This window comes from Wolffia australiana, chromosome 1 (assembly GCF_029677425.1).
Source record: "Wolffia australiana isolate 7733 chromosome 1, ASM2967742v1".
NCBI classification, from domain to species: domain Eukaryota; kingdom Viridiplantae; phylum Streptophyta; class Magnoliopsida; order Alismatales; family Araceae; genus Wolffia; species Wolffia australiana.
The window spans coordinates 13,392,953-13,411,521 of NC_135835.1; the positions used below are offsets into that span (position 1 = coordinate 13,392,953).

The window sequence follows — 18,569 nt, forward strand, 5'->3', positions numbered from 1 at the left end:
GGAATCCAGCGTGGCGGCCAAGTGGGTTCCGCCAGGTAAAAATCTGGCCGGAGATCCACCTGGCAGCCACGATGGACTCCACATCATCACCAGGATATATCGCAGACGACTTAGTGAGTTTGGGATATACCGTGCCAAAAAAAAAGTTAAGGTTAACTCGCAGACTTTGGACATGGTTTGGGATGTACCTTGCTATTGACCCAAAAATAAAGTCGTCCACTTTATTTATTATGGCGCCAAACCGGCAATAGAATTATTAGCAATGTTTCATCACCTACTTACTATTTGATGCCCCTGATAAGCACAAATAAAAAAATCCGTTCTGTTATTAACCGTGTCCTTCTATTGAAATCAATAGAAAGAAGGAGACCAAGGCTGATGAACAGACCTAGGTAGTTCAAATTCACGTGTCAGTGCAAGGTCTTTGACATATATTTTAATTGTTTGTGAATAAAAAATATACTGAAGTTAAAGTTTATGCCTTAAGATGTACTAAAAAAGTAACTCTGGCCTCATCAACATGTAATGCACAAGGTAGATATCGCAGAATTGGTAAAACATGTGTTACCTATTTGTGTTGTTACTACCTATTTGAATCGTCATATGAAAAAGCATTAAATCAGTATTACTGTTCAAAACTCGTGGACTGTTGAAAGTGAGTATCCATAGTTCATAAAAATTGTAAGAAAAGGAATTGATGCTTCATAGTTCTTACCTTTTCTTGTTGTTTATACCTATATGAAGCATCATATGAAAAAATCACATTCATTATTAAAATTAAACTTGTAGACTACTGAAAGGGATTATCCAAAGGTCATTGCAATTGTAAAAATGACACTTCTACAATTCTATATGATCAACATATATTGAACAACGTTTATATTTCGGAATTTATGTAGCAAGGTCTTACCTATTTTTGTTGCTTCTTCGTATATGAAATGTCATACGGCGAAAAAAATTATTTGTTACTGAACTTAAACCCATGGACCACTGAAATTGAGTATCCAAAATACATTAGTGATTCATATAATACGTATGAGGTACAAACCAACCCTCACTTGTGATTCACGTGTTTTTATTTTCTTGTAAATAAACCAAAGTTTATAAACATAATATCTTACACTAAGATAAATGTTTTCACTTCAGTTATTTTCTGACATTCAAATGAAAATATTTTTTCTATTATGATGGTTTGCATTGCTAACTCAAAAATCAACCTTAGAGCATAAAATAAGTTGTTTTTTCTGCTATATTTTATCTGGAGGTACATTCACCATCATGATCTAAATTGAATACTGCTTTCAAATCATATATGTATCCATCCTCACTTTCCATATGGCATCATTTGTGCCATCTATCTTCAGAGCAAATAGGAAATGATGATCTCCTCCCATATCTGATCTACTTGACCACATGTAAAAACCAATTTGTAAGTCATCCTTCGATACCGCTTGTTGGAACAAGTGATGATGAAGAATACTAATAAGGAGTGTTCAGTTGGTGTTTGAAATTTTACTTTAGTCTTCTGTTTTTATATTTGAACATTAGCTCTCACAACTCTTCCCACTTTTAGAAAATGATTTGCCCTGGTTCATAAACCAACATACCTGGTTCTCTAATCTAACCATGATGAGTCTAACTGAGTTTGAATGATTGTTCAAAAGTTACAAGACAATCATTCAATTTTGACTATTACTTTGAGAAAAAATAAAAAAATAAAATTCATTCCTTGGAGTTACACCATGGTGCTTGACGTCTACTCTGATTTATTGGGTTCACTTTAGAATACCCTATCTCTCCACTAAGCTTCCCTTTGGGATGCCCATCATCTCTAAAGCTATCACATCAGCAGCAGCTTTGTTACCTCCCTCGAGTTTGATGCTTCTTTCTTTAGGAATAGTGTAAAATAATCTGAAAATTAACCTTCTTTTCAATGGTAGTCAACTACTGTTAAGGTGAAATATTGAATTTTCAAGAGTATTGTTTGTAACTTTTATAGTTTTCAAATAAGAAAATCAAATCGTTAACTTTAACCTATGCATTGAATTTATACGAATCCAAGGGTGAAAATGTTGATATAATTTTGTGAAAACTCTATGTTCTGAAACTAGATAGAGAAGTGTAGTTATCATATTAAGATGAAAATGGTTGGAGAAATCATGAATTAACATCTGATTCCAAAAATCAATGCTTTTGAAAATGACCTAATTAATGACTCAGTCAAAGTCAATACATAGACCAATCAAATGATAACAACATTTGACAAAAGAGGACTACAAGACGCAAAAATCATGCAATTTGAAGGTTCAGGTACCAAGATGTGGCTCTTAAAATTCAACAGCCAATAAGTGCGACTTGCATGAGGATGCGTGGTCAAAGAAATATTATAAGGATGAACGTCAATAGAATTTCAATGTTTATATTTCGATGGAAATAGGAATGTAAAAGGCATCTATTGCCACAAATATGGTAAAAATTTATTGATAAACAAGTGAGAAATATTGATGGAAATAGGAATGTAAAAGGCATCGATTGCCACTAATATGGTAAAACTTTATTGATAAATGAGAGAGAAATACTAGAAAAACTTACCACAAAGCATCATGGCAAATACTAACACACATTTCATATCTTGTTCCATATTCCTTAGTACAACAAATTCATTATAGTGCACATGTGATGCTTATAATGAACTTCATGAATGCACGAACAAGCTAATTAAATTATGATGAGATTGTAATACAGAGATCACTAGTCTTTTGATGGAGGACCATGCCATCAAACCTGCCCTGACTCGTCTTCAGTTTTAGATGGGGTTTCGCTATTGCGCGTGTTACGCATGCCCGCGTGCGCGTGTGCGAGTAAATGCCTTGCCCAATCCGGAACTTTCCATTCCAGCACTTGGGCCCTTGGCTCGCTCTGCTCTAAAACCACGATATCACTTCGCCGTCGCCTCAAGTATATGCTCGCATCCAAACAGTTATTCGCTCAGGTCACGTCAGGCAACCTCTCCAAGTCAAAATCATGAGCCTGAAACCAAGCCAAGCACTTGCATTTTGAAATCTTTTCATTTTCTTTTTGCTGTATTCCGACTTCCCCCTCGATAAAATCAGAAATTGCAAATCGAGTTTTCCTTGCTGCTTTACCGTTAACCTGAAATTGCAGTTTTTGTGGAAATGCAACTCTCGTCCTGAATTCGAGAGAGTCTCAAGTCAGTTTCTCAAGCTGAAGTCACACTTGGAAATCCAAAACTTCCAGAATTTCTGGAAAAGCAAACCGGGATCTCCTTGTCCTGGTTGGTGGTTTCGAGATCTACTTGGCTGCATCCAAAACTCGTAAACAGCAAAACACTGAAACTCCTGAAATTCCAATGCTTTCGAGAACCGCTCCCTCGCCAGAACTCAAAAACTCCAAACTCCAGAACTCCCAAATTCATGCATTTCTAAAACCGAGAACTCAAGGTGCCCTCGTCCTGAAGGCCTCGAGTGTCGCTTCGCTCTAGCGTGTTCGACAGCTTTTCTTGTTGAACTCCAGAACTCCGGAAACTCCAAAACTCCAGACCTCTTTTCTGAACCTGTAACTCCAGGTCCCCTTGGCCTAAGGGCCTCGAGTGTCGCGTCGCTCTAACATTCTTGTTGGAGTGCAAACTCCAAAACACCAGAACTCCGAAACTCCAAAACTCCATAACTCTGACTCCGCATCCCTCGGTCTCCTTGGGTCAAACAGATTTTCTTTCTCTGATCGCTTAGTTCTGTGCTTCTCTTTTGGGATACGCTCGACGAAGCAGTGAAAGAAAATGCCAGCACCTGGCTTTGAACGGGGTACAACTACCCTCAATCCTTCGATCTCAAGTATCACTTCGCTGTACAGGGTTATTTTAGGCATGTCTCTAAACTTAAAACCACGGGTGGCGACGCGGAGACCTCGAGGATCGCTTCGCTTGTTGTGCCCTCAGCGTGGAGGCCTCGAGGATCGTTCGCTTGTCAACAAAGCCTCATCATTTATCTTGCAAGTCAGAGAAAATCTGGTTCCAAAATCTCGTAGTTGCTGCAAGATGCGAGCGGTGCCTTGTGTCGGCGACCGACCGACAAACTCTAAACCGGTAATTTAGGAGCTCAAAAGTGATTTTGCATTAACCTGGTAAGTCCTCCTGGATTTTCCAATTTGCAATTTTTAATTTGAGCTCCAAAACCAGTGAACCGAGAGGAGGCCTAGAGGGAGGGGGTCTTGCGCACGTGTCACGAAGCCCGAACCAATGTGAAGAACCCGAGCTTTCACTACCAGGTTTGATAACCACGTCCGTGCCATGGTGTTTTCTTGTTGAACTCCAGAACTCCGGAAACTCCAAAACTCCAGACCTCTTTTCTGAACCCGTAACTCCAGGTCCCCTTGGCCTGAGGGCCTCGAGTGTCGCGTCGCTCTAACATTCTTCCGGGGTTTGTTTTACGTCGTTATTTTTTTTCGTCATCACAGATTGTGGGGGAGACCACACCTGTGTGTGTACTGCCTTCCCCCCTGTGGAGTTTGTGTCATTTGTTCACCATGTTTTGTCACACCTTTGAGGGAGGGAGAAGCCATGCATGACTTCTTTCCTCCCCCCACCCCCCCTGAAGGTCCCTTTAGGGGGGGAAGCCCACTAAGCTTCTTCCCCTCCCTAAAGAGGGCCCATTAGGGCACATTTGACCCCCCCTTCTCTCTTTTCATTGTAAAGGGGAGGGGGAGGTCATTGTTTTCAGTAGACTGGTTTGTTTTGAAAGAAATGAGAAAGCTGTTATTTTTTTATGAGTTGCTTCCCGTAGGAAAACTAGGGTTACCTCCTCTCCCACCCAAGGGTCGTCCTCAAGTTCTCCTGCCCTGGGCGAACCTCTTCCTGGTCAACCATCCCACCTCCTGGCTGGAGGAGATGGCTTGTTCGACTGTGGGTTGCAAACGATTGGCGTTCTTCCTCTGTGCATTCTCCTAGTGTGCTGCACTTTTACGGTCGGCCGAGGGGCGTCGCGCGGGCTTCTTGCTCCTCTTCCTTCCGTGAAATCGTCCGACTGAATTCTGACCAGACCCTGCTCCCCTTCCCAACTATTGACGACGTCCTTGGAGGGCTGTTTTTTGCCCCGAGATCCAGCTCAACTCTCGACTCCGTCAGCAATCTCCAAGCGGTCGGTCGGTGGTCAGCATGTTGTCTCCGGTTGTGCTGCTTCCCAACGGTGAAGGACGGTCGTGCTGGTGCACTACTACTCCGCGGTCGCCTCCGCTGGGACTCTGACTTTCTCTGTTGGGGTTTCGCGACCAGCGGCACTGTAGACCTGTCGATCCAGACAGTCTCTCCAGTGGGGTCTCTCACCATGTGAACGCAACGATATACGGTTGCACAACCTCCTGTCTCAAGCTCCTGCCTTACTCAGCCAGTGGACACCTCTACCGGGCGACAACAATCCTCTACTACTTCCGTGTGAGCTGACTTTGTCAATTGAGGGTGCCCTTCTCCCTCAACTTTTCTGATTGGGAAGAGTTGTGTTGCGGACGGAGCTACTGAGCCCACCCCCGGAGTCTTTCTCCACTGCTAGGGGATGGTTATTGGTGCTCCTATCTGCCAGTTGGATGGTTCTGGTATTCATTTGTTGCACGTGGAATCACCACCTATATTCCTCTTCCGTCAACGACTCCGGCCAGCTTGGGTCCACAACCCTGTCAACCAGGTGAACAGTCTGACTAACAACCTAGGAGTTTGGCCTCTCCTGGTTGTGACTCCTTGTCTACACTTGCACCCAGTCGGTGGCTACTGCTGGAGCATTGACGCCGGCCCGCTCTTCCTAGTGAACCTCCAGGACGATCGACTCTCCGCCCGATCCCGACTGGTTGTACCTTGCTGATGAGATCGACTGGCACTTCTCATGTCATTCTCTACCTCCTCCCTTATTTTGCAGCACAGTTATCTCTTCTAGTGCCGATCACCGACTGCTTCTCTGTCCTGAGAGATCTATCCTCGGAGCATAGGACTAGCCAGCGTTACACACACTAGGGTACGTCCTTAGATGGTGTCGGATTGGCTTGTTGACTACGTCGGTATGGATGATGTTGGGTGGTAACGCACTCTACATCTCGTTGGCCCTCGAGCTGAGCTCACAGATCATGGGGAGCCTGGACAAGGCTCGACACTCCCTGGGTGTCATCACCTGAACTGAACCACTCCCCAGATCAGTCAGTCACTACGTTTTCTCATTCAATGTCCACTAAATTTGCATGCAACTTATTACGTTGTTGATGTTTTCATAATGTTCAATCCCTGTGGTGTGACGTGACAGAATCGATGTCGTGTTACATCATCTTTAAACATGTCTTTTGAATATTCCTATTTAAATGACACCAAAGAAGGACATTGAAGTATCTAGATAGAATAGCCCTATCTAGCCATACTCATATGATGAGTGGAAAGAGTTTACAGAATTGATCCGTCTGAATCCCTAAATGTTATTATACCAAACCGTCAATCAGGTTGATCCATGTAATGGTCGTATAAGTGATCCTTAGGCCTGAGACTCTAAAGAAGTATTGTGGACAGAAAGTTATTCTTTGATTATGACGTATGAGTTCATAATGATGGGATTCTAAATAGTCTTTCTTCGGGTGATAGAAATGGGATCATCCACCCTCAGTATAAGAGGAGACAACTCAAGAAAGGTGATGTCATGAAGTCCTTGTCCAAGGCAGAAAAATATGAGACGAGTTCTCTAATAATTTCATATGCATCAGTACTAACTTGGATGAACGATTATGGTTAGAAGTTGACCATACCCTAAAACATCCTAAGAGCATCAAGTAGATAATAGACTATACATGCATGATAAATAATGACACACAAGTTCCATGAGTAAGTCAACGTGCTATCCTTTGTATCTTTAAGAGCACACACGATGTAGTTTTGGCACTCCATGCGTTGAAGACTCAACCCATAAATCTGGTTAAACTAATCTGTCACTAATTAATATATGTTATGATATAGTTAATTAGTTTGTAATGCCCATAAAATTTATTTGGCCTATGGAGATGTTAAGTAGACTGAAACATGGGTTGATGAAGCAGAAATTAGGGTAAAATTTATCGTTGAAGGATTCTGGTTTATCCAACAATATTTATAATTTTCCTCACGAGCATAGGGCCACTAATGATTGAATCCATGAGAAAGTATTGTATAAGTGAATTTTATCTTTAACTTATACTTATATATATTTATTTTAGGAATTAAATTAATTTAATGAAATCAAACTAGGTGATTGGAATTCAAAATAATTATAGTAAAATCAGAAAATATTTATCTTATTTAAACTAATATATTAAAAAATCATAAAATAATTGTGAGAAGTATAATAAAATTTAGAAGAAGATACTAATTAATAATAATTGAAAATAACTTAGCTGGCAATTTGGGAATGTTGGATGACGGTAGATGAAGATGGATGTGAGTGGAGTGGAGAAAATGAATTAGATTCTATACCGATTACGCTTTGGAGCTAATGGTGGATAGGCACCAAAGAAAGGAGTAGGAACAAGTGATGACGATTTTACTAACGCTGGTGAGGTGGAGATGGAGGCAGATATGCACCGACGAGCGACAGACTGGGAGGTGGTGTGTATGATGTTGGAAGTCTAGGCTATTGGTGATGATAACCTTGGATAAAGGGTGTAGACGTGAGTTGGAAAAAAGTGAAGATCACACTAACCTTGTCGTCACTTGCCCAACGTGACGAGTGGTATTTTTTCATCATGTGTCTTGATCTGAACATGAATCCTTCAATCATTTGCTCTTGGAGCACAGCAATGGCCCCAAACAAGGTTTTGAATGAGCAAATAACTTCACTAATTACAGCCCAAAACTCTTAGATTGTTAGATGTTATATTTTCAATTTGGAGAAATTTGAGCCATATGATCGTCTCACCTCTTATTTTCTCTATCCTTAGATGTTGTGACAGATTGCCAGCATGACACACATTTCAAGGAGATGAAAAATCAATAAATTATGCTATTTATCAATTTTATGTTGATAAAAAGTTGATAATATAAATTAAATATATTTAATGTTAAATTATTTGAGTTACAAAGCTATGTTATATATCAATTTAATACTAGGAAAATTCATAAAAATAAAAAAAATCCAAAAAAATAAAAAGAGCATTCTAAAAATAGAATGATATTATGAAATTTTAGGTAAATCTATTACAAACTTTTAAATAAATCTAAATGTATACATTTATGGCTTATAATTTTTTTCAAAGTTATATTAAAAAATGTGTTAAAATAGAATAAAATATGGATAAAATGGAAATTGTCTCTAAAATTGTCGTAAATTATTTTCAGCCTTAATAACATGGATTTATGATTATTTTAATGATAATAAACACATAAAATGTATGAAATTACTATGAAAATTACCATTTTGTGATTATCATGGGTATAAAAGGTCACACACAAATGGTCTTTTTGGATGGGAGAAGATATACTTAAAGTTTAGGAGTTTTATGAAAGATACCCATTTAGTATGAATAGAGGAAGGTCTTGAATGAAATTCACGTGTGCCAGAATTGTTTAGGGCTCTTCCCCTTCTTCTCCCCTCTCCCCTTAGCTCCTCTCAATTCTCGATTCTTTCCCACGGCGTAAAAGATTGTGAACAGAGCTCGTCAAGGTGAAGGAGGAGATTCAATGTGCAAAGGATCACATATAAGTCTAGAGGTTGCAAACTTGAGCAGATCGACATGTGTCTTGGAGGATCCAATAAATCACGAATACCGTTCCATGGTTTTAATGATTTCATTTCAATCTCATTTTAAGTCTTTCACTGCAATAAAGTTTTCTAAAGTTCCATCCAGACCAAGAACTTAGAACCCAACATGATCCACTTACATAATTCATTCTATAATTCCCAAATTTTCTTCATGTGTGCATCCCACTAAGCAAGCTTTGATGAACTGTTAACTTGGAAGTGTAACTTATTATCTCCTACGCCATCCCCATCTACCAGGTTATCTCATTAGGTGAAAATTTTTTGCAGATACAATAAAGATGTATTTAGTTAAATTTAAAAAATATGTATTTACTCTTAAATAAAGATTTTTGTTGTATAAAATAAATGTACAAAATTAGAACACCAGGAAAAAAAGTTAAAAATTCATAATAGTATTGAAAAAATCAAGAATATTTTTGGGCTATAATTGAATTATAATATCTTCATTTTATTCCTTATTAATTTATGTATTTATTAAAACATATAGAAAATTGAAAATATTTTTTGATGCATGGACTCTTAAGTGTATAGAATCTCATAACATGTATTATTTCAATCAATTTAATGCATAAATGTGATAGAGTCACATAAATTCATATTATGAATATATTTTATGATACTACTACTTGGGATGTTTCCTCTCCTTTAGCAATGTTACTATTTACAATGATGCCTGATAACACGCAATGTAGAAGGTTACTATGATCATATTTACATATTTATTTGCATTAAACTGATTGTGTATGTGTGTTATCTGTTATTAGAATGATATATCAAATTTTATGAATTTTTAAGTATTTCCTATGGTTTTTATGGCATCAAATTATGAATAAATTTTTTTTGAGTTGGAATATAATTTTTCCTGAGTTTTGGTAATATTTCATTTTTTAGATTCCAAAAAATATATTTTAACATTTTTTTATAAAGTAATATCTATAATTTCGAATTATTTAATTGTTATTTGAACTTTTCTTGAGTTACAAAGTTTGAGAGAGAAAATTGAAGGGTTGAAAATTTTATTATTGATTAATTCATATATCAAGGATGTAATTTTACCCTAATTTTGAGTTCATCAATGTGTGGTGTCCTCATACTTGAAAGACATTGTGGACTGAGCACATACAAGAGTTGACATGCCTATGCTAGAGAAGAACAATCTTACTACGAAATCTAAAAGAATGTCTTCCCCCAAGTATAATACATTGATTAATGAATTATATTACAAATTGTACATGATTATTTGGATCTAAATGAAAAATATGTGTAGTGTTAATCTTGAAATGATTTAATCTATCTTTTAGAATGAGACTTTGATTTTCTAATTTTTGGTATTTTTAAGTAATTATTCAACACCATATTATTATAGAAAGCATATTTTAAGCTATAGTATATTTGTGTTGTTTTAGAAATTTCAAAGTGATTTATAAGTATTTGATTCCATAATCCATGCATTACAATCATATTCAGTCAGTGCTGCTAATGAACAGCTGCTACTGATACAGATCTCCAAAATATTTAATAAGATCAGATAACTCTTGAAATAATACAATTTCCAATGGAACACGTTTTGAGTTTTCCACTTCTCATTGTCATTACTCCAGAAAATGTAAGAAGGATATAGAGTTTTCTTTATAGAGAGAGATATATAGATTGATACACGCTTGATAGTATGGAATAGCAGGGCAGTGTTGGATCAACTCCCTCCTAGATGGCCTTGGAGAATATCCTAAGCTCCTGAAGGTCTGTTGATGGGAAATTCTTAATATTTCCCTTTCTCGTCTTCTCTCCCTTCTCTTTGTTTTGTCTCTCTCCGATGTTCTTTTTCTCTCTCCTCACTCAGCCCCTTTCTTTCAATTTTCTCCTCTCTTTCATGTTGTTCTTCTCTATCTACTCCCTCAGCCATTTTCTTTGACTTTTCTTCTCCACATGTTCTCTTTCTTTCAATCAGATCTCTCATCCTCTTAAATGCCCACTATTATTGACTATTCCACTTCTCTCTTTCCCCTCAAATTTTAGTTCTTTCTATCTTTCCTACTTCCAAATCAACTTTTCTCATAACCTCTGTCCCTCACCTTTCCCCCATGACTTTCTCCACATAAACCACCAATCTCTCTACCACTTTCTCTTAAACCGTCCAGGGTTTATTTCTTTGTAACTGCATGTTTTTTTTTCCTTTAAAAGGGCTATGAGCCTGTTTGTATGGACACTTTTGCTTGAGAATTAATGTGAAACTTTGTATGAGAAAAGGGTAATTCTTTGGTGATTTTCTGGTGATAACGGCTATGGTGGTTTCTCACCTTCAACATCGATCAACTCCTCTTGGGCTCCTCCTTCCCTTTCTCCATACATTATATTCTACTTCATTTATCTATCATCTCACCCTTGACCTTATTGGACACATCCCTTCATCTCACCTCCATAATCTAAATCCCGTTTCTCATTCTCTCCTTTCTTCTTATCTTCATTAATTCTAACACCTTATCCCATCTACCGTGTAAGTTCATTTTCCACACTTCATCTCCACCCCTCTCACATTACACATCAATAACTTCTTGTGCTGACCAAAAATTAAACTCCCATTATATTTTCTTCCAACACCTTGTCCTCTCTTTATTCACACCCGCTCATGGAGCTGCAGATCAATGTCAACCAGGGCCATTCAACATCAAAACAATCAAGCTATGGGTTCCCGTCTCTGAGGTACCTTGTGACACCTTGAATTTGAGATAATGTAACCGCTCATCTCCCTAGCAACATTGAGATTATGGCTCACTAGCAACCATTCACCTCCCTTCATTTAATGTACAGGACCCCATATTCAACCCATTTCAAAATTACTAATGATATGCCAACTCCCAAGTCTTTGATTTCTCCTTCTTTGTCATTGTAATTTCCTTATCTTCCTCCTCTTTGTTTTTCTTCCTCTCTTTCATTCTATCATTTATCACTTTTCACCAGATGTAATATCTTTAAACTAGAAACTACTCTGATCATTAAAATTTACATAGACTCTTGATTTCATGGACACTATATTTTAAAAATATTATCAGTTTAAGAAACCAGTCCATAATAAAAAAAACTTTTGAATCCCTCATTATAATGTGAGATAAGGCATTTATGTTAGGAAGACCATTTTGTGTTCTTGCATTAGTTTGAGTAGAATTGGATGTTTTAATTTTCATTCTACCTCATAAAAAATTAATTTTAAGCCCCCACACCAAGAAACATCTAAGCAGCAAAAAATACAAGTTCTAAGTAATTTAATTCATGCTAAAAATATTGAATCATTCATAATGTTTCAGAGAAAATTATGAATACGTTGGGGGTTTATTTTCATCCAAATTATTTTATAATTTAATATCTAAGGAAAATATGAATAATTAAATTTTGGATTATGCATACTATTAATAATTGACATCATTCTATTAACTTCTCATAGAAGACAAAATATGAAGCTCTAAGTAAGCATTGGTTAAAAACTGGTGTGAAACAATACCTGATGTCTTCAACTCACCCAGTGACCTCAAAATCAAACAAGGATAATTGACCTCCTTCAATATGCTCAATCAATATTTCCATATTTTCAATTTTTTTACAGTGATGTCCATTGTCATATTATGGATGCCATTTTACGAAATATCAAACTAGATTCTTCAAATAGGATAGTAATAATAGATGTTTCAAAAATTAAAATAAAGCGGTTTTATTGTCTATTTACCCTTTTTTTAAATTAGTGCATGCAATATCTTTTCGTATTATCCAATTTTTTACAGCTCTTGGGGGTTTTCAAATTTGATAATTATGGATAATTATTCTCAAATGGGTGTACCAAATTTAGGTACACATTATGATAGTGAAATATTCTTTTATGGATTCCTCAGATTCATCTTTTTTTTTTTTCCAAACTCAACGTCATACATGGTATAGCCTCATTTGAACATGGTGGAATAATGTCAGAAAAAATAATATATTAGAAGGTGGTGCAATGGTGTTGTGGCCCCACAACATCATTTCTTGATGAAAAAACAAGTTCGTTCCATGAAGATATTTACTCTGGAAACTGAAATGAAGTGGTACCAGAGAATTGAGATGCAAATGAAGTGCTCAAAGAAATTTGATACTACTGTTAGTGGCATTATTAAAAAGTCATATCCCAATGAAACACCTTCTTATATAATTATTACCCATATGCTGGACATCATTAATACACAATACGATGATAGCTAGAGCTCATAATGATCATGAATCCTTAGGTTTGTGTTTTCAAATTTCTAGTGTCCCTTCCCCTTGGATGGAGTTAGGCGAATGCGTCCATCATGAAAACTAAATATCTCGTCAAGGATACTTGTAAAAAAAATCAAGGTTTATATGTAATGTGTAATTTGTATATTTTGTCAATTAGAAATCAAGTATTCATAAGTTTCTACCCGTTGATCTTTAATATACATTGGCGTGATATTAATTAGCATTCCATGAATTGTATTTAATGAATTAATGAAAACTCTTGTGGTAAAAACTGTTTATTATAAATATAATTACTATTCATTAAGCATTCACGATTTTAAATTTTCACCAATATTGAAATACATAATGATTTACATGTATTTAAAACCCAAACGTCTTCCACAAGTCTCCCTGAAACATTATGAATTCTTCCATATTTTTAGGAATTTCTTTAAATTATAGCTTTCTCAATAAAAAAATTATAAGTCTAACTTGAATATTTACTTTTAAGTTTACATCAACTTATTTCAGGATTTTGGGTCTATCAGATATACATATTGGGCTACAGGGAGGGCTAAATTAGTTTCCCAAGCTGGAACAGTGGGTTGCGGTTGCAGGATTATGAGCTGCTGGAGCTGGCTTAGTTCTGATCAACTCAACCCAAGTTAATATGACTCTGGGCAAAGTCTAACAGTGTTAAAGGACATGCCTCTTGTTCTACTTTAAGCACACACCAAATCAAATCCATATCACTCTGATAGGACACTTGGATTTCTCTTCATATATGAGGACACCACGCCTCAACTTTAATTCAGCAGTGATATAACTCGAGTATGCATGGGTTGTGAACAGTGTAAGCCAAATGAATCAGCGTATATGAGTTTCTTGGAAATCTGAGATCCATAATTTTCATCTGTAAGCTGATTCATGAGAAGTGATGCTTGGAGGAGAAGCATTTTTAGGCCTTAATGGCAATGAGCAAGCACAATTTGAATTCAATTATATTTAACTTTCATCTATCCATGAATCAAGGTGATCAAAATCACACATGTTATAATATTACACGTACACATATAATTGATGCATAAAGTTACAAATTTTCATACCATTTTATTATAATTAACTTCCCAATGTTCTTCAAATTTCCATTGTATTGATTATTTTATGGAATTATAAAAAATCCTTGGTTAGTTTTGAAATTAAAAAAATAATAAAGAATTTTATGATAAAATTATCATTTTACCATGATTAAAGTCCACAATGACACTTTTAACCATCATGTTAGTTTTGATTTTGGCTGACTGAAGTGTTTATGCTATATTTTATGGGAAAATGATTACCTTTATATGTGAAATACTGGTTAAAATTTCAAAGGAGAGTGATATTACATTGTATGTGATTAGGTGGATAAAAAAGTATTCTATTGTGCACAAGAAAATTTATGTGCGAGTAAAAAGTAAAATTCATACTCAAGCAATTCACGGTTGATATAGATTAAATTTTAAATATTTTTTCAAGCGACAAAAACGTGGCATATGAAAAGAAGGGATTTTGCAAAAAGGCGTCATCATGTGCCACAGTATACAAGTAGAACCATTCAAGCATAGTTGTGAGGAAATGCAAAAATATCTAATATTTCTTTTGATTTTCAAGATTGTTTGTCGGTTTGAGAATGGTGAAATCAGACGCAAATAATAAACCACAAAATGTTTTAGATATCTGTGAAATGGGTGTGACAGATCTACCAAACTCGAAGGATTTTGCCTTCCATGCTTGACATTGAAATATCACAAAAAATGCACATATTTGCCTAACTTCGATGTTTGATATCAAAAAATCAAAATGAATTTCTTTCCCAACTGGTCTGATTGATTTTATCTCCGTGCCATAATAAAAAACTTTTTTTCCAAAGAGCTATGTAAAATAATCTCAAATCAATCTCGAATCAGTGTAAATAGTGCAAAGTGACGAGTTTCGTCCAAAGTATGTTTTAATTCTTTGGAAATCTGAAACGCATGACTTGATTGGGCACAGAACCAAACAAAATTACACAGAAAATGTAAATATTTCTGTTTAAACAGAGGACCTGATACCATTTGACAAAATTATGAGAAAACTATTGATGTCGTGAAAAATGGATAGTTTGTGCATTCAATTTAGATTAATGTGTGTCTGCTCATTCTATTTCTCTAAATAAAAACACGGGATTGGGAAAGCTTCTGAATTAATTTCGGTTTCATGTTTAAGAACAATCTCAGATATTTGATCCTCGAGAACAATCTCGTCCAAGTAATTCATGGTACGTAGCGGTGAGATAAGAGATGGGTGGGTTCCTACTTCGTTCTGCCGTCCAAACTCTGGCCCAACGGCATTCCTTTGATATTCCATTTGAGCAGCGCGCATACTTGCAAATACAAAGAACGGGTTTCGCGGGGAAGCCCGAGAAGAACGGGCGGGCACGACGGAGTATGGGGGTGGATATTCCGAAATCTCGTCGTCGTCTTCGTTCCAGAATGCCCGGGTCAGCCGCTTCCACGCATATCGCAACTCCGAAACAGACGGTTTTATTCGGTTGTCCCCCGTACAAATAAGGGCTTGTCGTCGCTTGCAAATAACGGCGAGAGACCTCGCTTTGCCATTTGGGAAGGAAAAAGAGAGACTAGCCTAGACAGCGCTTCGAGGAGAAAGCGAGAGAGATGGCGGGTGCCAAAGCGCGAGGGTCTGGGCGAGTAACCTACACCAAGCATCCCCTCTCATGATCCAGGCGCTGCGGGAGTCCCGCTTCGTGGCCGTGGACACCAAGTTCGCCGGCTTCGTCCGCCACATCTCCTCCTCGGCCGGCTCTCACGAGCTCTACGAAGACGACCGGCGCAACGTGAACGGCACGAAGATCATCCAGCTTGGGCTCTCCTTCTTCGACGCGCACGGCCGGAGTCGCACTTGGGAGATCAACTTCCGGGACTTTGATTTGTTGTCCCCGTCGGATCTGCGATGGCCGCCGGCGATAAATCTGCTGAAGCACATCGGGATAGACTTTGTGAGGACGAGAGGAAGGCGTTGACTCGGAGGACTTCGCGGGGCTTCTGCGACGGAGCAAGCGGTGGACGCGGGGGCCCAAACCCTTGTGGGTGACGTTCCAAGGCTTCTACGACGTGGCGTACCTGCTCAAGCTCCTGACCGGGGCGCTCCTTCCGCGGTCTCTTGAAGGGTTCGCCCGACTGGCCAGGCGGCGCCTGGGCAGAATCGTGGACGTGAAGTGCCTCTTGAGGGTCTTCCGAGTGTCCCCGCTCCCCCTGGCGCGGATTTCGCACTCGCTCGGCGTGCCCGCTTTCGTCGGGGCGGTGCTCCAGACGGGCGTAGCCAGCCTGCTCTCCGGGATGGTGTACGGGGAGATCGCAGCGCAGCTCGGCGGGCTTGAAAAGGGAGTTGAGGGGATCCTCTGCGGGCGCAAAGACGAGACGATCGTCGTCCCTCTTCTTCGCAAGAAGCGTGCTCAGAGGGCAGCAGCGCAGGTGGTGCGGCCTCCTCGCCACGTCCACGGCGGTGGGCGCGCACCTCCTTCCCCGAGGATGGTTGCTTCGTACACCCTGCCGCCTCCTCGCGTTGCGGGGTTCTCTAGGCCGAACCAGACTTTAATCTGAAGTCAACCGCTTACTGAACCAGGTGACACCCATTTCCTATAGACTATGATGTATCCGAGGATACATTTTGGTTTGTCTGTATGAACATTCTACAAAAGTCTTCTCCAGCCATATGGGCTGCTTTCTGCTGGATCGCTCAAGTTTAAGAAATGGCACAGAATAATGCAAGGACGGTGAAAAACTCAAAGACTGAAGAAGCAAGGAGCACCGAGAGTAACGAATTTCGTCTTACAAATAGCAAATTCAGCGAAAAGACCCGACGAGTAATGCTCGTGAGGAAATTGCCAAACTTCTTAAACCGAGGGACTACCAGGAGTCGTATGGATACCGATCTTTCAAGTCCTCGTACAGTGTCAGGCCTACGTGAACAGGTTTAACGAGAAAAAATATTGAAGTCATATCGGAAACATATTACGCTCTTGCCTAAAAATATTAGAAAATACATCTGAACGTTAGCGGCGCAACCAAAAGTAAAAGAGCACGTCATATTTTCGTTTTATACGATGATCAAGAATGATAAGCACTTAGAAATTTTCTTCTGGTAGACATAACTTAGTTGTCGCCGGTATATTTTTATCTGAACGGTTGCTTTTTTATGGCTCAAAAATTCGCAAATTAGATCGAAAGGTGAAGTGTCTTGAATCAATTATAATTTCCGTAAGAATCATAAAACATTGGTTTGTGTTTTGCGATTGTCTCAAACCACACGATCAGTCGATTAAAATGTGATTTGTGACTGAGACAGGGATGAGCTAGTTCATTAATATGTTTTGCAGTCGCACTGAACAACTAGACCACCTTATTAGTCCATGGTCACAACTCACAATTTCAGACATGATTCACCTTCCATGGGAGATATATATAAATGATATCATAACGAATAGAAGCAACTATCATAATTAAATGGATACGCGTAGTCAAACAGATGATTGCTCATTAACTGATAATAGGGGGATTAGTGATATGATCTGCCATCAAACCGTCGAATGGAAGAAGGTGCAACAGTAGCCCGACCCAGACGAGTTTCAACTTAAGCCTGATAACTACGGAGGTTAAGGTGGGAAATCATATAGTAAGTTCTCCCTTGACTATCCTCTCTGTTGGAAGCTAAGAGGGGGGGGTGAATTAGCTTATCTACTTTTAATTTTCCTAAATTACTTTTAAGATTCCTTGGATTGTCGCTCACCTTCTTTCTCTCAAACACAAGATTTACTTGGTTCCTCGATCCGCTAGTGATCGAGTCAATCCAAGGCCCCCCCCCCTTCGAGTCCAAATTAGGACTCAGGATAACCTTACTAAGGATCCTCCCTTGTAAGGCACCCTATCCCAACTCACCGAGTTGCCTCTGCAGAGGAGTCTTCCGATGGTACGTCACGTCCTTGGGTGCACGAGCTTCACCCCCGAATCGCCTTCGGGTAGACCGTCACGAGCTCTTCCTCGTACGTCCACTTCCCTCGTCACCGTCACGTCCTTGGTGCCACCAACGTCACCTGCCTGCCTTCTCGATCTTCAACACCTGTTCATATTAGTAGAAGAAACGATATACCGCTCCCAATGATGTATGAATGATCAAACACACTAAGATTCAAATGTGATATCAAGATCAATTCTGAAAACCTGTCTCATAAGTACTTTCAAGATCAACAAATCAATTCCTCTTAATCACTTTCAAAAATAATATCAATCCCTTCACTATCCTTCACAAAATCTCATAAAAATCACCACTAACTCAATGATTGTAGAGGAAACTATCACCCTATTCAGTAAATGAATGAATGATGAAAATGGAAAAACTTCCCTTGAGAGTCGAGAAGCACAAGCACACTGATTGCAGGGGAAGAACTTCACAAGAGGGAGCACTTTCTTCTTCAAAGAGGAGCTCAAGAGAGATGGTTTTCAAAGTGGATGCCTCAACCCTTTCTCTGAAGGG

General features: G+C 38.6%; 1 pseudogene; it reads left to right on the forward strand.

Moving 5' to 3' along the window:
* The first annotated feature begins 5,564 nt into the window (after nt 1-5,564).
* LOC144701498 (uncharacterized) lies at nt 5,565-16,743 on the forward strand (annotated as a pseudogene).
* Nucleotides 16,744-18,569: the final 1,826 nt, after the last annotated feature.